The sequence below is a fragment of the Canis lupus genome, chromosome 3 (genome assembly GCF_048164855.1).
Source record: "Canis lupus baileyi chromosome 3, mCanLup2.hap1, whole genome shotgun sequence".
Classification (NCBI taxonomy): Eukaryota; Metazoa; Chordata; class Mammalia; order Carnivora; family Canidae; genus Canis; species Canis lupus.
The window spans coordinates 29,230,521-29,256,955 of NC_132840.1; positions in this window are offsets into that span (position 1 = coordinate 29,230,521).

A 26,435-nucleotide genomic window follows, 5' to 3' on the forward strand; every position below is an offset into this window, starting at 1 on the left:
CGGGGAGAGGAGGGTGTGTGTGTGTGCATGCATGTGGATATATGCACATATATGTGTATGTGTGCATGCATGTACAGGTGCATGTGCATGTGCCCATACATGTACCTATGGGCACGCACGCACATGTGCATGCGCAGGTACATGTATGCATATATGCACCATGTGTGTGCCTGTGTGCATGCATCCTTGTGCGGGGATCTCTACCTCACGGCCACTCATGTGGGTTGTGCCCTGCCAGCCCCCCTTTCTCGGGGAGGAACTGAGGGGAGGGCAGGAGAAGAGGAGAGCGCTTTCTCCCCCACATAGTCATGGTACAGTCAGGAGAAAAGGCACTTTGCCAAACAGGAAGGAAAGTGTGAGCCCATTTTTAGAGAGCTCATTTTAGAAAAACATAGAAGTGAATGCTGGGGAGCGTTACTGGAAGGATGTAGAAAAACATGTCAAGTGGTGCATTTGCAGTTTGGGGATTTGGGGTAATTTTTATTCCCTTCTTTTGGCTTGTCTGCATTTTCTAAAATTTCTACAATAAACATCTATTACTTTGTAATAACAACCAAAAAGTTATTTTAACAGTTGGCCCGGAGCTGTGACAAGTGTTGGGATGAGCCGCCTCTGAGGTGCCACCGCGACGCGCTGTGTTCTCGCCTCTGCGGGGGCTCGGGGGCCGCGGGGGAGGCGGCGGAGATGATAACCGGCTTCCTCGAAGACTTCTCAGCTCCCACCTTCGCGCTGCCCAAGTGCCGGAGGAGAGTCTGTCTTTCTGGGCTGCGCAGGTTCCGCGGGCCCCTCATGCCGGGCAGGTGCTCTGCAGGGCGCCCACCCCTGCTCCCGGGCCGCAGAGTTTCCTCCGTGGGGTGAGCGTGTGCTCAGAGTTCTGCCTCCAGCTCCACAGCCTCCAGCCCCTTCGCCGTGTTCCTCGTCTACTGGGACTCGGTGTCCTGGGTCGGGCCTGGGCTCCGAGGTGGTACTGGGGACTGTCATCCCTGAGCCTCCCAGCGCCTTGGCTCCATCACCTATAGGAAGGGGACACCGGTGCACCTCCTGTGCGGGAGGTCTTAAGGAATGGCACTGCGACGGGAGCATGGAGCGCGGTTCCCGGCACACAGTAAGCACTGCATAAGTGCTTGCTATTGTCGTTGTCGTTGTCATCTGTGCCGTGGCCACATGGGCCCGCAGAATCCTGACTTCAGAGACATTTAGGCCCGAACCCCCAGAACCTGGGACTGTGGTGGGCTCCATGGCCATGCAACTCTTGTTGCAGACGGAATCGAGGCTGCTCGTGAGCTGACCTCACTACGGGGAGAGGAGCCTGCTTCATGCTGGTGGACCCGAAGTGATCACAGCGTCCTTGTAAATGGATGAGGGAGGCAGGGAGGCAGGGAGATAGGTGATGACAACAGAAGTGGGGTCCGAGGGGGCATGGGTGCTGGCCCTGGAGTTGGAGACAGGGGCCACGAGCGAGGGCCGTGGACGGCCTCTGGAGGCTGGAAGGGCAGCTCCCCCAGAGCGGCAGCCCTGCCCACGCCGTGGCTTGAGCCCAGTGACACCAGGCTTCTGAACGACAGAGCTGCGAGAAAACGAGTTCGCGTGAAACCACGAAGTCTGCACTGTGTATGGCAGCCACGGAAAGCCACCACAGGGGCGTCTCAGCTCTCTCAGCGAAGGAGGGGTGGGAGGAGGGACGAAGCCTCAGGTACCCGACATGCCTGCCCTCCTGTAGCCTGCGTTTGGAGCCTGTCACAGCCACCTGCATGTGGGCCCCTTGCCCACCACCTCTGTGTGCCTGGTTTTGGGGTCAGGAGAGGGAGGTTTGGCACTTGGGAGGGGCTGGCACCCTCAAGTTTCTGAAGTCTGTGGGGGCCTGCCGGGGCCTCTGAGCAGCAGGCCTGATTTGCAGAGCTCCTCTCTGTCACCCCTGCCTCTCCCTGGATGTCACCTTTGCAGGTGCTTCTTTGAGTTTAGAACTTCGGGGGAAGCCCACTTCCGCTGGCTCAGAGTGCACAGTGCGCTGTACCCTTGACGAGTGGCTGCACACAACACGATGCCTCGAAATCTCCTTAAGTCTGGTCCTTGAAGCGTGCTTGAGGGGGAGACAGCTCAGGCACGCGGCTCTGATGAGTGCGCACTCTCTTGCCGTGAACGGGGAGAGGTTTGCAGCCACTCTCATTAAAAGCTCCTCTTTCTGTGTGAAATTCCAGTTTCAGAAAGTCCTGCCTAGGAAGTGGGAGGGGAGGGAACCCCTGGTGACCCAACGTGGGCACCCGGGTTGCCCCCATCACCCCACCTGCACCTGCTTGGGCCTTCAGGAGCAGGGCAGCAGGACCAGGGGCTCGCCTGTGTCCCCCTCTTCTGGTTTGTCTGCTGGGACCCAGATGGCCTCATGAGTGCTGCAAAGAGGCCGCCTGAGTCCCCATTCCCAGCCATCCCCACTTCCTCCTGCAGGGGATGTTGACCATTCTAGTAACAACCACCGCTGGGTGCTTCCAGGGCCCAGCCCTGTTCTGAGCACGTCCTGCGTTAGAGGGTTTAGCTTCCCCAATTCTCAGTGAAGTAGGCACCATTATTGCTCACTATTTTACAGACAGGAAAACTGAGGCAGGGAGAGGTGACCTAATTTCCTCAAAGTCACACAGCCAAGAAAGTAGCAGAGCCAAGACCTGAGTTGAGGCACCCGCACACCGAGCCCCCTTGCACCACTGACGTGACACGTGCCGGGCAGGAGGGGTCCAGAGTCTTGCTCTGCAGCCCCATCCACTGGAATAAGAGGCAGCTCCAGCATCAATTTTCTGCAAGGTTTAGGGCACAGCATTACTTTTGTGTTGAAAAGTGTAGCTATATGAGGGGTGGAAGGCAGAATGGGCCTGAACTTTAAAGCTCCAGCAGGAAACTCCACAGATGCGTTGGGTTTGGGGTGGCCACCTCGGGCAGGGGCCCCCAGCAACTGCTCTGCGCTGCACAGTCAGTTTCTCCACAGGTGGAACTGGGTACCGGAGCCCTGTGAGTGCAAGGTTCTTGGGGGTGAGGTGGGGTGTTTGGATGTTTGGCCCTTCTCACCTGCTCCTTGACATCTCCTGGGCCCAACGTGCTTTCAGGGGTCAGTCGGTATGTCAGACTGAAGTGTCCGGGGACAGGAGAGCTTTATGAATGAGAAGAGAAATGTTCTGTGAGAGCCTGTGGCTCACAGAACGTTGTGGCACCACAATTCCCACCAGGGCGACGTTTACTGTTCCGCTAAGTCACTTCTCCAGCAGACCCACACCTTTCTCGGTGGAGCGGCAGGTGTGGCCTCTGGACAAGCAAGCAGGGGCTTTGGGCTGTGGTCCTGTTCTGGGACAGGGTTCAGTCCCAAACAGGGCTCGTCTGCCCCTCATCCTCCCTGAGGCTGTGCCCCACCGGCTTGTCACCCCTGAGACCCCGAGCAAGCTGGGCTGCTTCTCAGGGGCTTGTGTATCCCCAAGGCCTCAGGTCAGAAGTGGGGTTTCTTATAAGCTCATCTGTGTAGTCTTGCTCGGCAAAGCAGGGATGGCGAACATTCCAGGAGTCAGCATTTGCTCAATCCTTTCTCTCTCTGGGCCCCAGTCGATTCCCCTGTGAACTGGGGAGGGGATGAGGCCAGAGGTCCCTCGGGGTCGTTTCAAGCGCCCCACGGTGTAGCTTCACCAAACAACTGCCCCGCCGGGGGAGGTTGCCGGGACAGGGTCTCCAGGGGCAGGTCAGGGCTCAGGACCAGAACAGCGTGTCAGGATAGGGGTGGGCAGGACTCTGAGCCAGAGGCCTGGGTTTGCCTCCTGGCTGCTTTACCACGAACTGGGGAAAGTGAGTCCATTCCTTTTGCTTTGCTTTCTTGGATTGCAAAATGAGAGAACTGGTAGTTCCTACCTCAGGGGTTGGTGTGTGGTTAAATGCCATATTTAATCTTAACAGGAACTTTGCAACCACTTTAGCTATTCTTTTCCATTAGTCTGATTTGAGCTTTTATCCAAACCCTTAATTTCTCTTCACTGTGTCTGGGTATCTTTCAGGGCCCTGAGTGCAGGCTGTCCTGGCAGCAGATCAAAGATGTCATCCCTGGGGACAAGGGACATGGCCATCTGTATTCAGACAGCTGCTGTGTTAGTGCCAGAGGGGTGGATGTCACTTTCTGATTCAGACCCAGAGGACCCGAGGCACGGAGGGATCAGACTGTAGATAGAACCGACATTTCCTGAGTGCCCGGTGCCCTGGTGCTGGGCTGGGGATGTCAGCATGGGGCTCTGAGTTAATTCATCTCCAGGAAGCAAGCTGTATTCTAAGTCAACCTCTTGTGCTAAGCCGGTCCCTTGATTTCTACCCTTAGTTTCTGACACTGCTGCCTGCTTCCTCCGGGACTACACCGTGGTGCCCCCACTTGGGTCTTTCCTCCAGCACTTTGCTATCAGTGAGCCATCTGGTCTACCAGCCGTGTGGCCCATAGGGTCCAGATTTGCTTTTGTACCTCCCCTGCCTCAGGGAGGATACTCAGGGCCTGGGGAGGAGACGGGGCCCCTAGTCTCGTGGCCTCATGCCAACAGTGGTGGGGTCTGGGCTCAGGCCAGCAGGTGTTTCTGTGCATGTGGCCAGCAGGTGACAAAGGGGGGAGCTCTTGTCCCTGGAATGGAGGCGGTGAACAAGTATTTCTAATTGGAATGCTTGTTCTACCCAAAAGGCTCTTTAAGGAGCTGATTTGTGGGGAAAGAAAAGTGGAATTTGCACAGAATTTGCAAATATTCATGCTCCTTCAGCTCTGAGAGCTTTCTTTCTTAATAACAGAAACTTGTTGCCACTGTAGGAGTGACACACACCGAATCTGAGGCTTTATTTAGAATAATTCCAGATAAACAGTTCTGTGACCCCGGTAAGTGCCTGTGCTTGAAGCTTCTCAACTTGCTCTGATTTTGAAAAATTTCTTCCCAGCCTGGGTTGATGTAGATGCCCATGGGAACGTCTGCCTCCCACTGTGCCGGTCCTCAGCCTCTGCTGTCCTGGGGATCACCCTGAGGCAGGAGGTGAGATGGCATTCCTGCCTAAAGTTTTAAGTGTTATGGGTCCAGGGCTGAGACAAGTTTTCAGGATTCTTTTCATTCAGCTCGGGCTCCCCTCCCAGAATGAAGGCTGGGGGCAGTGGCATCTTCAGAGGACATCTGGGTGGGTGGCTGGTTATTCTATTTGTCAGAGTTTCTACTGCATTTGGCCAGTTCCAGAAACCCTGATCTGGTCATTGGTGTTAGTTTGCTAGGATTGCTGTAACAAGCACCACAGACCGCATGGCTTAAACAGCAGATATTTTGTACCCCAGTTCTGGAGAAGTCTGAGATTAATATGGCAGCAGGGTGGGTTCCTTCCGGGGGCTGTGAAGAATCTGCTCCGAGGCTCTCCCCCATGTGTCTCTATACCAGAATTTTCCCTCTTTATAAGGACACCAGTCATGTTCGATTGGGACTCATGCTCATGAATTCACCTTAACCCTCTGCAGAGACTCTGTCTCCAAAAAAGATCATCTTCCCAGGCATTCAGGTTAGGATCTCAACACTTTTGGGGTGGGGTCGGGGACACGCAATTCACTCCATAACATTGTCTTTCTGGACGGAGCTCTTGTCTCTGGCAGGGAAAATATGGCAAGCATTTTTGGGGCAAACCTGCTTTCTAAATGATGCTTGTACAGGAGATTCTGTCAAGTTCTGTCAAAGGAGGCCTTTGTGCTAACTGCTACTTCTGTTCTAAAGACAGAAGAAGGGGCTCTTCTCAGAGTAAAGAGGATTGGGAGCCAGAAGCCACAGGCAAAAAGCAGGTCCTCAGAAGCAGAGAAATGAACACAAGATGTGGCATCACAAGGCCTGGGTTCAAATCCCAGCTTTGCTGCTTACCTATTGTGTGACTCTGGAAAACTTATCGAACCTCTCCGAGCCCTTTCCCCAATCTGTGAAGTAAGGCTAATGGAAGTACTTGCTTCATGGAGTTGTTTTGAGGCCAGATGAGAAGATGTTAGCAAAGTGCCCAGCACCGTACCTGATGCCGACCAGATCCAGATGCTGAATCTTGGGGGGGTCTCACCTCACCAGATCTGGCTGTTGGGTCTTGGGGGGACTGTATTTTCAGCATCATTGTCTTCTGTGTCCTTGCAGCACACAGTGACCCAGGCAAGCCTCACTCCTAACCACCCTGGGCCCCCTTGGGAACAGCACAGCCACTTGTCAAGGAGCCCGGGATCTTGGTTCTGGGCTGACCCATTCTGAGGGGGGAGCCTCCGCTTTCTTGGGGCCCTGGTATCAGGAGACCCAGACGGGGGTGGGGGATGGGCCAAGATGTGAATGCCTCCTCCTCCCAAAATGTATATGTTGAATCCTAACCCCCAGTGTGATGGTGTTAGGAGGAGGGGCCTTTGGGAGCTGATCCATCATGAGGGTGGAGCCCTCAGATTGGGTTCTGTGCCCTTATAAAGGGGACTCCACGGGGCACCCTCACACTTTCCACCACCGAGGACACGGCAAGAAGGGCTGGCTCTGAACCAGGAGGCAGGACCTCACCAGAGGCTGGATCTGCTGGCGCCTTGAGCTTGGGCTTCCAATCTCCAGAACCATGGGGAAGAAACTTCTGCTATTTATAAGCCTCCTAGCTTATGGTTTTCTTGTTATAGCAGCTGGACTGGACCGACGCAGGGTAGGCACCTCGAGGGGAGTCCGTGATGAGGCCCGGGAGCCCACAGCCACCTTGTGGGTCACATGGGGAGGGGGAACTCTCTTGTTTGCTTCCCAGCCTCCAGGGGCAGGTGGAGCTTCCATGGGCTCCTATGGGGTGGGGTGGGGGAGCTCAGCCCTGCGCAGAGTCAACCTCAGGAGTCAGGGCTCACGGTTGACTTGGGTGGCCTGCTGCCACCCCAGGGGATGCCCATGTCCCCCTCCCAGCTCAGGGGCTGGGGTTGTGGCAGAAGAAAGGTGGGGTTGCTCTTCCCTAAGGCAAAACTACTTTGGGTGCACCCTTTAGTCCCTGATTCCCCCAGTCTCCGACTTGGAGAACAGCAGGAGGATTAGTTGTGCTTTTCTGGAACTGGAGTTCTAGCAACTGTGAAGCAAGCCCACCCAACAGCTCAGGAGATGTTGGATGGATGGATGGTGGATGGGTGGATGGGTGGATGGATGGGTAGATGGGTGGATGGATGGGTGCATGGGTGGGTGGATGGGTGGATGGATGGGTGGATGGGTGGATGGATGGAATACCACTGGGGAAGAATCGCCTTCCCAGAAGAAAGGGCCCAAGCCAGTCTCCTTGCCCTGGATGTGGGCCTCAGGGGCAGAGGCCCCTGTGCTCTCATGCAGGGGAGGTGTTGAGCTCCTCAACTGCTGCCAAAGACGTGGCTGCCCAGGGCCCCTGATATGGAGAACTGGAGAAGCTGAGAGTTTTCAGAGTTAGGGGCTCAGAGTTGAAAACAAGTTGCCTGCCCAGCCCTCAACCCTAACCGCGGCTGCTCGCAGGTGGTTGGTACCCAGCCTCTGCAGGGCAGTGCGAGCCCTGGGGTCCCCTGGGTGGGCCTCCAGCTGGGAAGAGCCCGGCCCTCCCCGCCTAGCTGTGTGGGTGGGCTGGTGGTCAGGAAGTTTGAGGGTGTCACTGACACCTTCCTCCTCCAGCAAGGTAACCATGGTGCCCTGGCTTAGATCCCAGGGGGGAGCGGTCCCCGGGGGGCTGGAGCAGCCATCCTTCTCAGCAGGAGCTAGAGTCGGGGACGTTAGAGGGCTGCCCACCTGCTCCCTTCCTGCAGCCACACATGGGATTGCATCTGGGAAGAAGCCCCTTTCCTGCTTCTCTGCTAGCTCTCTGCTGGGGCTCTGCAACAAAAGAAGAGAGAAACATGCAAATTTATTTAATATGTTTTATGGGACACAGGAGCCTTCGTAAGGAAATGAAGAGCCAAGGAAACGGTCAAACCTGAGTGTCTGTGGTAGGTTTGATGAAGAGTGGTGAGTGGTGGAAAGCCATTGGGAAGAAGTGTGTGAGCTCAGGGTGGTGACCTGGGGGATCTGGCAGGGTCAGCTCGTCCCTCTACCCCTTCTCTCACAGGTAAGGATGCTCCTTTTCTCCCCAAGTGAGGAGGGCACCTGTCCCAGGAGGGTCAGTGACAGTCTTGCTTCCAGAACAGGCCAGAGAGTCCTTCCTGCCTCTACCATTCTCTAGTTCCTTCAGTTCAAATACTCAATATGCTAAGGCCCTATGTTTTAAGGGGGCACGTCCTGAACCCTGTCACTCCGAAGCCTCCTTTGTCTTTGAGAAAAAGGGAAGCTCAGTCTTAGTCACCACGCAGGGGGGCTTCGGAGCCGTTTGGAACAGTCTAGATTCTTGTCTGGGCCCAGCCGACTGGCAGGGCTATTTGGGAAGAGGTGCCCTTGGGTATCTGGGGTCGGGGGAGGCCTGTCTGTCCACTCAGGCAGGTGGACAGCCAAGCAGAGGGTGGCGTCCGAGGCACATCAGGCCCACTTATGGCCCAAGTGGACCTCTGCTGGGCTGGCTGCAGTGCTGTGGGGGAAGGCGTTGCTGAGTGGGACCCTCCAGGTGCAGCGTCCGGGCTGGAGGAAGAATCTGGAATGTGCAGAGTTGTATGATCTGGGCTCTGTGTCTTAAGGGGAATTTAACCTGGACCTGGGGGTGCAGCCACACCCCAGAAAGCAAAGGGCTGCGCCCAGCATCAGGCCCAAGCAAAGCTCAGCAGCCGGCGGGGGTGGAGGCACAGTGGTGGTGGGTGCTCAGGTGAGATGCACTCTGTGGTCACCTCCAGGGCACTCGTTACCCTGAGTGTCTCCCCTTCTCTCCCTCTCTCTGTCTCTGTCTCTGTCTCTCTGCCTCCTTTTCACTTTCTCTGTCGTGTGCTGAAAAGCAGCCCCAATCCCCTGTGGAACTGCTCACTGCCTCCCCTCCTTACCTGTGTGCCGGGCCACAGGCCCCAGGAAGGCAGGGATCTGCCCTCGGCTGTTCACTGCTCCTTCTGACGCACACACTTGACATCCAGCGGGTGCTCCACGCACCCTCAGGGAGCGCTGTACGTGCCTGGCTGCTGCACGCTGCGCCTGAGGGGACCTCGTAGCTCTGGCTGGTCTCCTCATCCAGGTGCAGGTGAGGCCTCGGTCCCATTTGTGTCTCCTGCTGTCCCTGGAGTCTGCTCCAGGCCTGGCGGGAATCTGAGGCTGCAGGAGGGACTCAGGTGGCAGGAGGGCCTGCGGGGTCCTCCTTGGGTCCAGTCCCAAGGGGGGCTCTGTGGCAGCTTCCTATTCCTGCTGGTGCCCCCTTCCCTCCTGGAGGGACCCAGATGGAGGGGTGGGTGCACCGGGGCCCCGCTCCCTGGCAGAAGTCAGAGGCCTGGGGGGAGCTGGGTTTACTTCGGGGTGCAGCTGCTTCAAACTCAAATTGCTGCGGCTCCCAGCGTCTCCTCTGTTAGGTGGGGCCAAGCATAATAATAGTAATCATCATACTCAGACTCCTCAGCTCACCTAGATTTAGTGGAGGATGAGGTGCCATGGTGCTAAGTCCCAGGGATGTTACCGACACTCAGTAAATGGCAGTTATTATCTCTACGATTATGGCTCTTGTTAGGTTTGGGGGGCACAGCGGGAGCCTGAGTGTCGGTGGCTGATGACCATGAACCCTGGGAACTGGTGGACCAGCCTGGCTCGCAGCAGGCAGATGCCTCGGATGCTGCGCATCTGACTGCCGTTCTGGAGCCGGCCAGGCTCCCCCCTTGGGGGCCAACCCTTTGGATCTGGACTCTGAGCTCGTGGTCTCCATGGCGGTGGAGACTTTCTGGTGTTCTGGGGGACCCAGCAGCCTACTTTGGAGACTTTGTGTCCGAGCTTTGGGGTTTCTGCTGGGGAGGACTAGTCACTGCCTTTTTCTGGGGTGTTCTCCTGGCAGGAGAGCTCCCTCTGACCCAGCCCCTGGGGGCCAGCTGTGGGGCACCTGCTGACAGCCCCTGCCGCCTGCACAGTGCTCCAGGGCCGCCCATCAGGGACTCAAGCGAGCTGTGGCCAGACCCCTCCCACTTTCCTAGGTCTGCACTCCTTTGAAGGTTTGTAACAGGCTTCCAAAGGATTCAGCAGCTAGCGTGGTGGTGCCTGCCGTAGGGGCCTCCATCCTGCCTGCGTACTGTCCCATTGTGCAGCCCCGGAGCCCACAGCGGATCTTTTCAAGGACCTCCCACCCACCTGCGCTCTCTAGCTGGCTCCCTCTGACCTTGGGAGACTGTCCTCTTTCATCCAGACCCACTCCAGAGCCCCAGGATCCCTCAGGATGAAGAGTATGTCCCTGGGTCCAGAGGAAGGAGTCCAAAGCCTGGGGGGCCAGCAGGAGTGCCGGGGATCACACAGCCAGCGCAGAAGCCAAGCAGGTGTGCTGGGTGGGGCCGAGGCCAGGCCAGCCCCTGGGTGGGGAAGGAGATTTACCCTTGAGGGGAGGAAGGAGTCCGGAGGAACCTGGAGGAGGGGCTGCCCAGGGACCCCGAGCAGCAGGAGGGACTGCTCAGAGGCCCCATGTGGGCACTGTGCCACATGCTGCACGTGAGCAGAGCTTCGGGGTCCGTGAGGAGGAGCCGCTGTCGATCCTGGTTAGTGGATGGGGAAATGGAAGGTTGGAGGGAGGTGACATGGCCAAAGTCACAGTTAGCAGACTGCAGGGCCAGGTGCCAGCCCGGGCTGCTCTGATTCCTAGGTCTGTTTCCTTCCCTCCGCCTCCCCCCTCACCGCCTCCCTCCATTGGTCTCCTGGAGCGCGGGTCCTCCCTGGAGAGGAGGCTCTGCCTTGGGACTTCTCAGGCCGCTGGGAGGTCTGAGCCTTAGAGCTATTTGCCCTTTCCCCACGGGCTCTGCTGCCCTCTGGGTTACACACAGCCCGTGGGAGGAGACCGGTCAGCCCTTCCTGACTTCTCTGTTAGGGATGTGACAAGGGGCCAAGGAAGCCCATGGTCCCACCCACCTGTCTGGGTGACTGAGTGCTGCCCACCCCCACCACCCGCCACCTCCGCTGAAGGCAGGCCTGCAGGGGTGGGAGTGGCTCTGGTTCCGTCCATCTAGCTCAGGGGCGGGAACCCACAGTATCTCTGGTCTCCCCAGGGCTTGTGCTGGGGTGACCCTGCTGTGCTCCCGGAGCCTTACAGGAGACCAGAGCTCCCAGCTCCCTGCAGCAGGGGCCTGGGTCCTGGGAGACAGGGTGTGGGCCTCTGGCCCCGCACCAGCTCCCCCACCCCTAGCTCCCTGATGGACTCACGGCCTTCCCTGTTGTGGCTTCCAGAGGGACGCTGGCTGCTCTGCACGCTGCTCCCTCACTGTTTGAACCATGAATCCTCCTATTTGCAATAACAGTGACTTGCATATTTGAGTAGTTCAGGAAGGGGAAATTCAATAAGATGCCAACTGAGTAAATGCCACTCGCTTTAAAAAAGTAATTTAAATTGCCAGGTGGATAAATGTTTGGGTGAAAGTACCGTTCTGGTGCTGGTCGTCATGGCGGGGCCTGTGTGCTCCTGCCCGTGGGCCTCAGCCTCCCCACGGGGGGTGGTGGCAGAGAACGCCTGGGCGCTCGCCGGCCCCTCCCACCTGCTTCTCTCGTCACTCCTGCCCGCAGCCAGAGGTGCTGGGTGCTGGCTAGGCTGCTCCTCTCGCCGGCTCCGGACCTTCCCTCTTCGGGGTGTGGGAGGCAGCCCGCGGCTCCATGCAGTGCCCCAAGGCTGCCACCAGGGGTCACCAGGCCCAAGGGCTGGAGGGTGGACGCTGGTGGCCCGGAGCCGAGCTGGACAGGACAGCCAGGGCAGGCAGTCGCGGCAGCAGCCTGGATGCAAGCGTTGGTAGGTGTGGGGAGGCCAACCCGGCCAGCCCCTCAGGCCAGCTGAGCTGTGGGCTTTAGCACCTGGGGTGCCCTGGCGTACCAGCTGCCCTGCAAGGGCTGGAGGCTCTGGGGCCCTACACTGGTGGCTTTGGGGAGCCATGAGGCCCACACTGCACTTGAGAGCTGGTGGCCTTTGGAGTCATTCTGGCTGGCTCTAAACCTGGGTGCAGGTGGGCCGCCTTCTTAACCTCGTTGAGCCTCAGTGTCTCCATCTGTAAAATGGGAAAGTGATTGAAGGGTTGCTGGAGGGGTCAAGGAAATAATGTGTGCGAGGGCTTGGCACAGCCTGGTGTGGGAGCATCACTCAGCAGATGGCAACGACACTTACCGTTCCTGTGGGGGGGTGGGTTCAGAGGGACCATCCTTCCCGTTGTTGACTCCTCCAAGACGCTCTGTGGCTCCTGCTGGTTCTTAATGTCCCTAATCTCCTGTTGATTATTCCTGGGGTTTCAGCCAAATAAGCACTTCCAATTAAAGCTCCTGCCACCGCTCCAAGTTGAGTTGCCATGGCAACGGGAGTGGGGATTTTACTTCTTCCCTGGAATGTACACATGTGCGTGAGTCTTTGTGTGGGTCTCCGCTCATGTGTCTGGCTGTTATCAGAGCTCACCCCCTGTGGGGCCCGGGGCTGGCAGGTGGAGGATGGAAGGAGGCCGAAGACCCTTCTTCCCACGAGCTTCCTGGCAGCCCGGGAAAAGCTTGGCCCCAGAGCTCCTGAGGCCAGCGTGGGAGAAAATCGTGGGTTTCTACGTGTTCCCTGCAAGCGTGGCCTCAAAGCCCCTGTCCAGCCAGGCTGCCGGGATGAAGTCATCCTGCCCGAGGCTGGAGCATCACACGTGTGAGTGCATGTCTGCTCGTGTGTCTCTGTCTCTCTCTCTGTGTCTTGAGCTGGTCAGTGGAGCTGGATCTCAGACAGAGACAGAATTCTGAACTCCGCTCAGGCCCGGGCTGATGGAGGTCCAGGGAGGCACCGAGCTGGAAGCAGAGCTGAGAGGCCTGAGCTGACCTCTGGGTTCTCTGAATTCCAGATGCATTCAGTGTCGGTCTTACCCTTCGGCACTGGAGGTTCCTGGAAAAGAGGCTGTCCGCTTCATTTGTGGATTGGCTGGGACTCTTTCAGTGGAGAGCATCTAAGCGGTTTGTGCAAAATAAAATAAATGAAGGGAGAAAAAGAAAGAATGTGTATGCACACACAGACAAGACATAGACACACACACACACACACACACACACACGGCCCAGGGAATGGGAGCCCTGGCTTGTCTAGCTCCCTGCACACCTGGATCTGGGGCTCCAATGAGCATGGGGCTCTGAGGGTCCCAGGCCTCAGCTCTGCCTGTCTTGTGGGAGCCTCCCTCCCTGGGGTGGAAACACCTCCCACCCAGATGTCTCCGTGCATGGAGGGGGGTGGGTGAGAGAGCTTCTCCCTGACTGTCGAGAAAGCAGATCTCATGGAGGGATCCGATATGCCCGTCCCCGCCTGCCCACTCTGGACGCGGAGGGAAGAATGTGCTGAGCAGGAGGCTGGGCCTCAGGCTGCGGCAACGTGGGAGGAAGTGGGGTCGGGAAGCAGCTGGAGTCTCTCTCGGAAGACCTTTATTCCCGCCTCGGCTCCTCAGTCCAGGCAGGGTAGTTGCCCCACTGGGCGGGCTGTGTTCCTCCCAGGCTGCAGCCTACTTCCTGATGTGCTGGGTGCTGCTTGGGTCCCGAGGAGGAGGAGGAGGGTGCCCCCGGGGGCAGAAACGCACTGTGGTGGCTTCTGGGCTCCCTCTTTGGGCACCTTATGTGTGCTCCGTGCCTCACCTGCAGACCCATGTGCTAACCCCCCTGTGAGGCTTCTGACCCATGGCTGTCTGTTTCAAAGACCAGTGCTCGTGGGATATTTTCTCTTAAACTCCGGGAAATTTGCCGTAAGCTTCTTCATGGTGCCTGTTGACTTTGAAAACAGTGAGGCTGGTTTTCTGAATGAACCAGGGATTCACTGAGTCAGGGGTTTGACAGGCAGGACGGGGATGTGGACCAAATTCCCGATAGCTTCTCTCCTCTGCATAGAGAATCATTCCAGCTTTTTGGGATGATTGAGAAAATAGTCACTCACATCATTTTTGGGGTGGATGGTCCGGGTGAGAAACCTGGTTGGGAACTGGTTCCCAAGACACTGATTTCCCACCGTTAGGGATCTTCTGAATCTCTGTCTGGTGGAGCACCCCATAGAAATGTCTTAGCATCCCTGGAGTCTTTTGGGGTCCCTGCTGGCACCACCACCCTCACCGTGGATGGTGGATGGAATCCCAGGCCTTCCTTGCTTTGTTTTAGAACTATCACCCCTGAGCCTCCAGCAGGGCTGGTGACAGGTGGGCGTGTCCCTGACAGGTGTCTGCTCTGTGTCTAGTTCATTTCCTATTGGGAAATGAACACGCCCCCTCTGTCTTTGTAAATGGGAGACTCAACCACGTCCCCCGGCCGCCTATGGTCATCCTAGTTTCCCGTCTCAGGTCTGTCTGTCCGGGACAGACTGGATCACTATCTCTGTCCTACTCACCCAAGGCAGCAGAGCCTCTCGAGCTCCCCTGCAGCGTCCCTCCCACGGTTGTGTCACACTGGATTGTTGCCACCAATTTCCCTATCCTTCCAACGAGTTTGAATCTTCCCATCTTCACTAAATATCCCCAGGTCCTCACAGAGTTGGGCAGGGAGACCCATACAGTGTCTGTTTGCCGAACAAGTAAACAGATGAACTTCAGGAAAGGCCTTGATAGAACTTCAGAACTGCCCACCGTCCCCCACCTGGTGGCCTCATGTCTTTTTCTCCTGTGACACAAGCTGGTTAGTTGATGTGAAATACCCAGATTGTTCATTTGTGTTCTTATTGTCTAGAAGCCAGCTGAGGGGAGTAAAGTCCCTTTCCAAGTCTGCCCTTTGGCTCTCCAGATACCTGGGGGCTAAACACGTGTGTAGGGGGGCATGGGGGCTGCCCCAGAGTGCTCAGGGCTCAATGGGGGTGGCTGGGGCATCCGTACGGTTATCTCCAAACTGGCTAGATGCTACTAAACTCTTTCTTTTCCTCCGGGGCATTCAGCTCCAAGACATTTCCCTGCCTCTCATGAGGCCAGGGCGGCAGTGGGCGGGGTGGGGTGGGGGGTGGATGGAAGAGGCCAGAGCAGCCCTTCCCGTCCTGGCCCATGATGCCCTCCCCGGATGTCTTTTAGTCCTTCTCTGAAATTAACGTTACAAAATGAAGATCCAAGTGCCCCAAATGCCTCAAATGTATACCTTGGGGGCACACCTGGGTTTCTTTTAAAAGCTAATCTTCTCCCTCACAGCATCTATCCATTAAAAGATTGGATCCCTTCTCTCTGGTCCATCTTTCCATTTATGGATTTGCCTTTAGTTCTGTTCTCACTCTTGTTTTTGTTATTACTCTTTCATTCACCTCTCATCCCTGCATCCCTCCTCCCTCCCCCTACTGTACATCTATGTATTATTCATCTATCCACGCATCTGTGTAGCCATCCATCCATCCATCCATCCATCCTTCCATCCATCCATCCCTAAACTATGCATCTTTATATCCATCCATCCATCGTCAAATAGTTTTGCTAGAAGTCAAAGCATGTGCTTGCTTTGGCCAATGAAATATGAGCAGAAGTGATGTGTGTCACCGCTGGGCAGAGGTTGAGAGGTGGTTCCTATTTTGCCACATTCCTTTCCCTCCATCACAGATGCCAATAACATTCTAGGTGTTTCCTGCCTGATCAGCATGGGTCCTGGAGCGAGAAACAGGACAACGTGCAGACCACTCTTTCCTCCAGCTTGACAACTAAACTGCTCTGGACATGTGGCAGGAGAAAGAATCAAAACTTTGTTATAAACCATTACTTCTGTTGTTGTTTTTTCTGTAGCATACCCTGGCCCAGGCTGGTTGATAGATACAAAGTGACAGATTGTTTTCCAGATGGTTATGCCAATTTACATGCCCGTCCTCAGTGATGGAGAGTGCCTGTCTTACTCTGTCCTCACTGCCTGGAGTAGCATCATTGGAATATATTTTTAAAAATCTGATCAATTTGAAAGGTGAGGAGGAATCTTATTTTAATTTCCATTTCTTCGATTGGCAGGCAGGTGGATCCTATGGGTAGTGGTCATTTGCTTTTCTCTGCACTGAAAGTGATGAATAAGACGGTGAGGAGTTCAGGTTAGCCCTACCTGGAAGAAATCGGGGGCGAGGATGCAAAGTGCTGGGAAGGACGTTCCTATAGAGGGTGAAACTGCTGCGGGAAGTTCTCTCCGGGGGAAGAGCAGGTTTATGAGTAGTGCAGGGGCTGGAGATGGGGGGCAGGTGGAGGGCAGAGTGGCTCGTGGAGCCTGGAGACCCCTGGCCGTCTCCTCTGCAGCCTGCAGCTCACGCCTGCCTCTTCCTGGTCTCTGAGTCTGTGGGTGGGCGGCGAGACCTGGGGGGGCCCCACGCGGCCCTGCTCTGGCTCTGCCTCCCGACAGCTCCACCGAGGGCCTGGATGTCATCACAGGGCCGTCCATCCCAGCAGCTCATTATCCCCCAGCTTATGTAAGCCGTAGCCAGGTTGCGTCTCTGGTCCAGGTCTTTAAAAGAAAGCTGCTTACATAACTGTTTTGACAGCACATTTGAATTAATTTCCAACATTACCTTTGCTTTAGAATGAAGCCACCGGAGACCAGTGGGAAGTGGGGGGTGGGCTCCAGGGAGATCATTCCCCCTCCCACCCCGCCGCCTCTGCCCCCAGCCTGGCTAATGCTGGGGACTCCGGGAATGCTGCTAAGTGGCAGAGGTTCGGAGGAGGATTCCAAATTTCCCTCTGCCTTTGTGCCACGCTAAATTATTCAGGTAAATTGCTTCAGCCTGTGGAAAGAGCCAGATCACGCAAAGGCCTTCAGCCACGAGGTTGATAGAAACAGAGGAGATGCTGCTGGGCTGTGAAGGAGCAGGAGACGGGAAGCCAGTTACTCCTTAAAGGAGGAGGGTGGGTGCCAGCAGGGGAGTGGTCAGGTGTGACAGAGACCTGGCTGTTAGGGCGGTGGCTGCTCTCCTGGAGGTCAGCTGGGTGTCAGAGACAGTCTCCCTTCAGGAGGGTCTCTCCCTGGCAGGACACCGAGTGGGAGGGAGGGAGGGAGCACCGGCAGGGCTGCATGGCTAGTGGGAGGATGCCTGGCCACCTCCTCAGTACTGAGTCACACCTGCCCACTCATGTGCCCTCGAGCCCACAGGTATTACTTCTCTGACCTGACACGACTGGGGTCCTTCCTAGAGGCCTGGGAGGGACCTGAGAGCTAGGAGTCCTCACAGTGCCCCGGGGAGTTTGGGGGCCGGCCACTGACCCCCAGCATCTGCCTGGGACACTCCAGCCTGCCGGGAGCTGAAGCCTGGGCGGTGCACACCCAGAGGCAGAGCGACATCTCTGGGGGCTTCCGGGGGCCTCCACAGCCAGAGCTGACCCAGGGCCTCACTAGCTCTCTGGAGGGTGATATGTGCCATCTGGGGTTCTCCTTAAGCAGAGACGCAGGTTCAGGTTCTGCAGGGGAGCGGCCTGACGGCAGGTGCTACTTATATCTCCAAAGCTAAAGTACAGAGTCCTACTTTGTTTTGGAGACTCTCTCCATCCCATTTCACTGGTGGGGGCTTCTCATTGCTGTTACCCAGGAGAATCCTCCAGAAAGCCCAGCCTTTGGGAAGTGTGCGAGCCACCAAAGGACCTTCGACACTCTCCTTCAGCTGACTCCACGCATCCCCTCCAGGTGTGAGAGCCCTAGGCAGAGATGAAGATGCCTGGTGTGTGGGGCCTGGTGGGGGTTGAGGATCAAAGCTCCATCCCAGAGACCAGAGGAGAAGTGGGGGCAGCGGAATGAAGAGGTCCGGGGAAGTCAGCACTTGGAGCTGATGGGAGACCGAGGATGCGAACCACAGGGAGTTGCAGGAGCCTGTAGATTTCTGGGGAGGGTGCCGGATGCCGCCCTGGGCATGAGAATGGCTCTGGGACCCAGTTTTGCAGGCTGGTGGCCAAAGCACACAAGGGTCCTGGAAACCCCCTCCCCAGCTGGAGGACAGCACGGCAGACAGAGCCAGCACGGTCCCCACCTCTCTGCAAGGACAGAGGCAGGAAGGAGTCTGGCAGTTTGCTTTTTCAAAAAATATCTTCTAAAACCCTGAACCAAACCCATCGGAAAGCCTTCCAGTGGAAACTCAACTCCTAGATAAACACGTTTTCGGCAAACCGGGTGGTGTCCTGGGAGACACACTGGGGTGCTGTCTGTGCTCACTGGCAGTGCCGGGCTACTCTGGCTTGGGGCTGAGGAGGTGGGGGGGGGGCAGGGGCTGTATCCTCCCGCAGAAGGTCCCACAGCTCTCTGCCTGGGAACTTTGTTCTCCCTTTAATTATTCAGCATGCGCACCGTGTGGGGTGCGGCCCTGTGTGCAGGGAGTGGACGTGGCCGGCCTTTGACGCCAGCAGCAAAGCTTCCTAAGGTTGTGTGACGGCCACGATGCTGGGGCAGAATGTGGCCTCTGCAGCCGGCAGCCCGCCTAGACACGGCTCCTGGAGGGTGCTTTCATTCTGCAGCACGAGGCCCTCCCCGGGTTGGGGTGGCCAGAGTGGCTGGGTGCTGGAGGGGTGCGTGGGCGTCCTCAGTCCCATGGGGAGCCAGGAGAGCTTGTAGCATTGTCCTGCCTCCCCCACCTCCTCCGGGCTGGTTCCCGGACAAGATACCTTGGTCCTCAGAGCCTGTTTCCTTCCTCACCAAGGGTTTACTAACAGCCCGCGTGTGCTGGGCACTCTGTGCGTGCATCCTTTTGGGCAGTGACGTGGGCAGTCCCGGGGCCGGTGGCTGTCTCCGGCTGGTGCATCATCTGGAGCCCTGTACCTGCAAGCTGTCACTCATGCTGCAGAGTGCCACGTCCACCGGTTCCTCCAGTCACCTCCTCACTGATTTCCTGGGTGTCCACCACGGGCAGCCTGGCGCCAGGCTCCGAGGGCTCTGGGGAGTCTGTCCAGTGGGCCTGGCAAGACTGAGTGGCTTCAGGGTGGCACTTTCTAGGGCTCTGGGATTTGGCTGAAGAGCCCTAGTCTCCATCCTCAGGAGCACCCCACTGTGACTCCCTGTCTCTCCTTCCTTCCTCTTTCTCTGTCTCTCTCTCTTTCCCTTCCCTTTCTCCAATAATTTTTGAGCACCTCCTAATGTGCTGGGTACTCTTCTGGGCAGGGGGATCCAGCAGATAATAGAGTAAAACAAAGCCCCCTCTGTCCTTGCTACCAGGAGGGCTGGAGCCGGGCGGCGGGGCCCTGTGCAGCCAGCACCTCGGAGTCCCAGGCTGGGGTTCTGGCTCTCACAGCAGAGGTGCGGCTCCATTGCCCGCTGCAGGGCTGGGATGGGGGCAGAGCCCTGGCAGCAGGACCTCTGCCCCCAAACCCAGGTGTCCGCGGCTTGTGCACACAGCAGGACAGGGAATGCTTCTGAGCTGAGCTGGGGGCACTCCTCGGAGGGCAGCCCCCAGGGCCCCCTCTAGAGTCGTGACTCTCCAGCTCAGCGGTGCAGCCCAGGAGCCTAGTGTCTAATGAGCATCCCCACCCCTTTCCACCCTAGCAGTTCAGTCTGACTCCAGTGGCCCCCTGACCACAGCCTGGCGTGGTGTAGACCTGGCGTGGACTGAGTCCTGGCCTGCTGCTTGCTTCTCTCCTGTGTGACCGCAGGTGAGCTGGGAGGGAGCACAGGACTGCAGACCCGGGACAGCCCATCGGGCTGTGGCCCTGTCGTGCATCCTGCCGCTGACCTGTGGTCGGCACGTCTCTCCAGCCCCTGTCCACCAGGACCCCCTGCTCCAGGTGCTGTCCCATGGTCGTCGGGGGTGGGGGCCCAGCCCATACGCTTCCCCATCGTCAGGGTGGCATTGATGACTGCCAGTCCGAGAGATGTGTTCTTTCTGCTTTAGTTCAGCATTTATGTAGCACAATCTACATTTCTAGCTGTTAATGAAGAATTAGAGATAGGAGAGAAAAAACGCTACTCCGATTGTAAATGAAATCCTAAGGCTCCATTTTCAGGTTTTACCTAATAGCACAGGGTCCTTACTCGGCACGTGTCTTCCCTTGCCGTCCCTCCCTCTGCCCCTCTCAAGGGACGCTCTGGGGACAGGCCCCAAGGCCCCCACCCGACGGGCCCTGTGGGCTCTGGCAAGCGTCCTCTGCAGGGTGAGTTCAAGATGCTGGTGACGTGCCCGTTCCTGCAGCTCACACTTCGTATTCAAGAGGATAGAGGGTTCAGAGCAAGAGTCAAAGAAGTAAGTGTCTAGGCACACCTGAGTGCCCCTCTACTGCAGACAAATGGGGTGTTGTTCGCCTGTGAACCCCGGCTGTCCCCAGCACCCAGTGCAATAAAGTTGTTTAAAAAATATTTGTTGGAGGAATGACAGAGCATTCTTTATTTTTCTTTAGCCTCCTTTGGAAAGAGGCCTTCAGCATTTCCTCTCACGAATCCAGCGGTTCCCTACCCAGAGTGATTTTGCTCCCCGCCAGGGACCCCTGTCAGTGTCCGGAGACATTGTGGTTGTGAGGTGGGTGGTGTGTGGGGGGCAGAGGCAGGAGATGCTGCTAAACATCCCACAGTGTCCTGTGCATTCCTCCCCTCCCCGAAATGTCCAGAATGCTCAGGGGAAACAGGTGACAGCATGAGTATTGGGGGTGACCGGCCTGGGGCTGGCCACCTGCAGCCCACGCTCACCTTCCTGTTCACCTGAGGCTGCTATTTGGTGATGGATGAGCTCAGGACCCCTTCAGCACTTTGCCTTCTGCTGCTTCTGCTGCCCCATCTCCCTGCAGCCCCCTGGGGCCCCCCACCCCCCTCCGGAGTCTCCTGGACTCTCAGCAAGTCCCAGCTCTGGGAGCCCATGTCCTTCTAGAGCAGGAACCGGCGGGGAGGGGTCAGAATATCTCCCCATCCTGCCTCTGGCTACTCTAGCCACTGCCCCCCCCATGTGCCATCCTCACTCACCCCACCTTGGGACTTCTCTGTCTCCCTCCAGGGCCGTGTCACCCCAGTTCCCATCTGTGCACCAAGCCGCCTCAGAGCACCCTCCCTAGCCCCGGCTCAGTCTCCCCTCCCTGTTTCGTGATACTGACGGGGCTCATGGCTCGGCTTCCAGATGATCCTCCCGGGCGGTGCCGCCTTCTTACCACCCGTGAGCTGCGTGAGGCCGAAGTCACGACCCCTCGCAGAGACCTTCACACCCCTGAAGTCCCCGATGACTTCTCTGTCCCAGGCCTCCTGCTAAGTGCCGTGCATGTGTGATCACAACGCTCGGATAAGCTGAGGACCCTATTGCCAACTTCCGTGGGGGGAGGCAGAGGCTGGGGCCAGAGAAGTAACTGCTCCCCCTGCCCTTCCCGGCTGAGGCAGAGCTGGGCCCCGGATGGGGTGGCTGTGGGACCTCAGGACCTGGACCCTGCGCTCCGGGACAGCTGTGGGTATGGAGCAGACTCCCAGTGAAGGCTTTGCAGCGTGGGGCAATGTTGATGTGGACGGAACTGGGTGGGGGGCGCTGATGACCTGGGCAGGCAGCAGCGGTGGGAGAGACCTGGGGAAACTGCTTGGGCTTCTCCCTTGGAGTCTCCTGTTCCTTCTCCCTTTTCCACGCCAGGCCCTGCTCTAGGCGCAGAGCTGGAGGTGGCTGGCCAAGGGAGGAGTGGGTGGGGGTCCCCCTGCCCCTGGAAGCTGGGTGCCTCCCTCACCATTAGGAGCTGAGCCTGCAGACGGACGCCACCCCCCACTCTGAGTCAGGTGTCTGTTTCCTCGGGAACCTGGGGCATCTGCTGTGCTCACGGAGCCCCTGTGGTGGGAGGTGGCTTGCTGTGGTGCCAGGCAGGGCCCAGGGGCTCAACTCCGGGAACAGAGGGGGACAGCTGTGTGACCCTGAGCTCAGATGGGAAGCCACAACCCCCCTCATCAGCCTGGAGAGACTTCGAGCTGAGTGTCCCCTGTGCCTCAGATTGAATGTTCATTTTGTTCGGGGCCAGGAATGATCTGCCCCTGTTTCAGAGTTTCTTCCTGGGTATGGGCATCCCCAGGAGCCACTGGGTGGAAAGCTGGTTCCACCTTGCTGAGGTCACAGGGGAGTGAAAACAGCTGGCCAGCCCTGGGCCTCTGGGGCGGCTGTGGTCCAGTTTCCCTGACTGGCGAGGAGGGCTGGGGCTCTAGTGGGCTGAGCAGCAGGAGGCGTGTGGAGGTCCCTGGAACCAGTTGGAAGTACTCAGAGAATCATAGAACTCAGGGCTGGCCTGGCTCCAGGGGTTTCCCCTCATTATGTTGGTCATTGCATAGGCCAGAAAAGCAAAGCCTCAGGAGGAGGGGGGGCTGCCTGGGGCTGGCAGTGCATGGGCTGAAGTTCGGGATAATAGTCTCTAGGACCCACTTGTGGCCTGTGGCTGGTCTTGGGGGTGGTGAGGACCATGGTATCATCCATACCAGGGTTGAGCCTGGGTTAGTTCAGCGAGAGGCTCAGAGCACGAGCTTTAAAGAGGGGAGCTCACTAGCAGGCTGTGCAAATGCCTCCCTTGCCTCGCCCTGGTCCTGACCCTGGTCCACGCAAGTGAAGACAAGCAAGTCCGAGAGCCCAGTCAGCTCTTGCACTTGACATTCCTCTCTGGCAAAGCTGGACTTGGGCGGGATCCCAGCATCCGGCTGGCCCTGCTGCCTACAGTCTGTTTGCGTCTCAAGGAGGGCAGTGAAATACAGCAAAATACATGTCAGAGCAAACTGCTGTAAAACTCCTTTAAAAGTACTTGAGACTACTCGTTAGCTCTTGCTGCTAGGGCGAGGGAATGGTTTCTATCAGCACAGTCCTGGTTGGGACATCTTTGTCAGTTGCTAGTGACAAAAAACCCACCACCTTGTGGAAAAGAGGTCTTCATTCAGGGGCTCACACAGAGACCCTATGGGGCCACCTTCTCCCTTTCCTGCTTTTCCTGCTCGTTCTCCATCTTCTCCTTGGTGTGCCTCGTGGTGGCACGGTGGCTGCTACTGCTCCAGTCTTGCTTTCATCCCAGCCTTCCTCCCAGCAGGCCCTGCAAACGTCCTGTGGGGTCTGTGGGCTCAGCTGGGATCATGTGTGCATCATGGGACCAATCACCATGGCCAGAGAAATGCAGTTCTCTGCCAGGCCAGGTCTGAGCCACACGTTGACAAGCCACCCTCACAGTCCAGGACGGGGGCAGGGTGGCCAGAGAGCTGTTACCAAAAGAGAGGGAGAAGGAACCATATGGACCGTGGCGTATACGCAGAACAAACCTGGGGAGACCCAGACCCGTTGGACAAGCACGTCCCCTCCAACCCTGTGTCCATCATTGTCCCTGTCCCCGTCCAGCCGCCCTCCATTCCGATCTCTGCTCGTGTTAAACACCTCTTCAGTCCGATCCAGGAGAATCTCCTGTAGCTGATCTACACCCGAAAGTGAAATTTCAAAGTGGCATTTAATTTAGATTTAATCATCGTGATTTCAGTGGTTTCGCTGGCATTAATTGTTTAAAGACCCTTAATGAAACTCCATCAGTCCATCCAAACATCCTGGGCCGGGAACAATTTGTCTGCACCACGGTCAGATGCTTCTGGAAGCCTGCTGGTGCAAAGTACAGGCACAGATGGGGGCGGCTGGCATGCGGGGCCTCCAGGTTTGTCTTCCCTCCAGAGCACAGCCTGGCTGATTTCCCAGGCCCCCCAGCTCCGCCCACCACCAGCTCCTCTGACCCCTGGGGCTGGACTCTGGCCCCTCCCTCCACCCCCAGGCGCAGGGGGGTTTCCAGGGCTCCCCAGGAGAGCGCTGGGATTCCCCTCATGTCTGCTCAGCCCTAGGCCCTTCTGAGAACAGCAAACCCAGAAGCCCCGGGTGGGTGTGACCTCTCTGGTGCCAGGCTGGGATCTCCTGACCCCAGAACTTGTGTTCGCCTCCTGCAGGGGTGCATGGACGAGATGCCCCGTCCCTCACCACCCCCCCCTCACCCCCCCCTCACCCCCCCCTCACCCCCCCCCACCCCCCCCCCCTCACCCCCCCCTCACCCCCACCCCCACCCCCACCCCCCACCCCCACCCCCCCCCCCCCCCCCCCCCGCCTAGGGCTGAGCTCACTGCCGTGCTGGGAGCTGATAGTCTCGGTCTCTGAGTGTCGACGTGACTTTGGATGAGTGATTTAACCCATTTAAGTGGTCCATCGCCTGCCACCTGCGGGTAGAAGAGTGGCCTCTTGGGGCTCAGGTGGGGAAAGAGTCTGCACGTGCTGGCCTGGAGCCCGCAGTCCGTGTTGGCTATTATCGTTATTATTAGATCTGTGACATTTATTATTTCAGCTGTAACAATGGGCAGGCACCTCGCCAAGCTCTGGGCATGCAGTGACAAACACGGTCTGCGCCCAGACAATTACAGTTCACTGGGACATTAGCTTTTGTACCCATCTTGCTCCAAATGGGATTAAGACAGACACCGGGTATGTTATGAGTGTCGATGTTGGGCGGTGTGTCCAAGTGCTCTGAGGGCTCTAGTGGGGCCCCTATCTCATGGAGGAGGTAAATCAGGGTGGACTTCCTGAAGGAGGAGGTGCTGCTGAATGTCCTGCCAAGAGAAATGGCCTCTCCCTCGTCCTCCTTGGGGAGGGCAGCTGTAGCTCTCTGGGCAGTGGACTGAGCCTGCCGGAGCTCGGGGTTGTCTGAATTACCCCGGGCTCAGCTGACTCAGGGCCACGGAGTGCCCTCAAGCTGTGACTTGATTTCCTGGGGGACACCAAGGCTGGCTTCCTGCTCCCCCGCCCGGTTTCTTAATGTCTCAAACAGAAGAGCTGGGCTTCCAGGCACACTTCAGCTTCTCCTGGCTTATGGCTACGTGGAGCCATCAGTGGGGTTTGGGCCCCAACACAGCGTTAACTCGAGGCCACCCAGCAGCGTCCCTTCCACCTGTCACCCAAGCCACTGCGAAGCCCACAGGGGCGTCTGGTGGTGCCAGCTCTCACTTGGGGCCAGGGCTCTAGGGCCAGTGTGCTTTTTTGTTCTCGTTTGAACCCAGATTGGAGTTCTCCCACAGTGCCCAATGGAAGGTTCTGGGGACAGGGCGACAGCCACAGCATCAGTGGGGCCTCTGGCAGAGACTTTATCTTCCTAGCGGCCAGGCTGCTCGGCACGCTCAACCCCCACAACACACAAGGCTCCTTGGAGCTCTTGGTTCCTTCCAAGTCACCACAGCACAGATGCGGGGGGGCCTTGACTTGGCCACTTTCCTTCCACTCAAAGAGCTGGTCAGCTGTGCAGTTAATGGGAACTATCATGGAATTAGTTCTTGGCCGGGGCAGCTTGGGACAGTGGGAGCCACCAGGGTAGTCTCAGTGGATTCGTTTGGGTGACTTGAAACACAGGATTTCAAAGGTGGGATCCAGGTGCTTCAGAAGTATGTGGGCTCCTTTGGTGATGACAGTTCCTTCTGGCGGTCCCCGTGGTGACGGGGGATGCAGCCCTGCGTCTCCATCACTCGGTGACCGTGGAGGACCCTTGCCTCGCTCTGGGTCTGCCCCTTCCCAGAAACTGCCGTAGGATGGAAGACATCCAGGGACCTGTTCACTTCTAAGTGTCTCTGGCCACTTAGTCTTTTTATGTTTCTTTCCTTTCTCTTTCTTTCTTTCTTTCTTTCCTTCTTTCTTTCTTTCTTTCTTTCTTTCTTTCTTTCTTTCTTTCTTTCTTTCTTTCTTTTTCTCTTTCTTTCTTTCTCTTTCTTTTTCTTTCTTTCTTTCTTTCTTTCTTTCTTTCTTTCTTTTTTTTCTTTTCTTTTCTTTTTTTTAAGATTTACTTATTTATTCATGAGAGATACAGAGAGAGAGGCAGAGACATAGGCAGAGGGAGAAGCAGGCTCCCCATGGGAAGCTCAATGTGGGACTCGATCCCAGGACCCCAGGATCACACCCTGAGCCAAAGGCAGATGCTTAACCACTGAGCTACCCAGGAGTCCCCCTTTTTATGTTTCTAAAATTTGTGTCTGAACACGTGGTTTGTTACAGAGACTACTCTGAGTCTCCCCCAAGGCTGGGGGTCAGGTGGGTGGGTAGGGGCTCCTTTGAACTGGCCTCTGGGTGACCACAGTTGGATATGACTTTTAGCAACATCGGTCTGAAAAAGAGCAGAACTAAATGAAATCCAGAGGTCCCATTTACACGTCCTGACTGAACCCCAACCGGCTCCCAGCCCTGCTGGAATCCAGGGACTGACACCCAAGCTCCCTGCCTGGTGGCTGCTCCTCTGCAGGATCCGGTTTTAGAAACAAAGTTCTCCTTTGGGCTGACCTTTCTGCCTTGAAATTGCCTTTCACAAACATGCTCCATCCTGAGGTTAGGACATCACCTCATTATATTCTTTTGCTGGGGAAAAAAAAATGTCTCTGCAAAAGCAGAACCTACAACCCTGACCATTGAGCCACACTGCACACAGCTACGCTCAGGGGAGATCTTCCTTTCGGTCTTTTCTGAGGAAATGAGAGGGAGAAGCTTCATTCTTTACTTTCTGAAGGGGA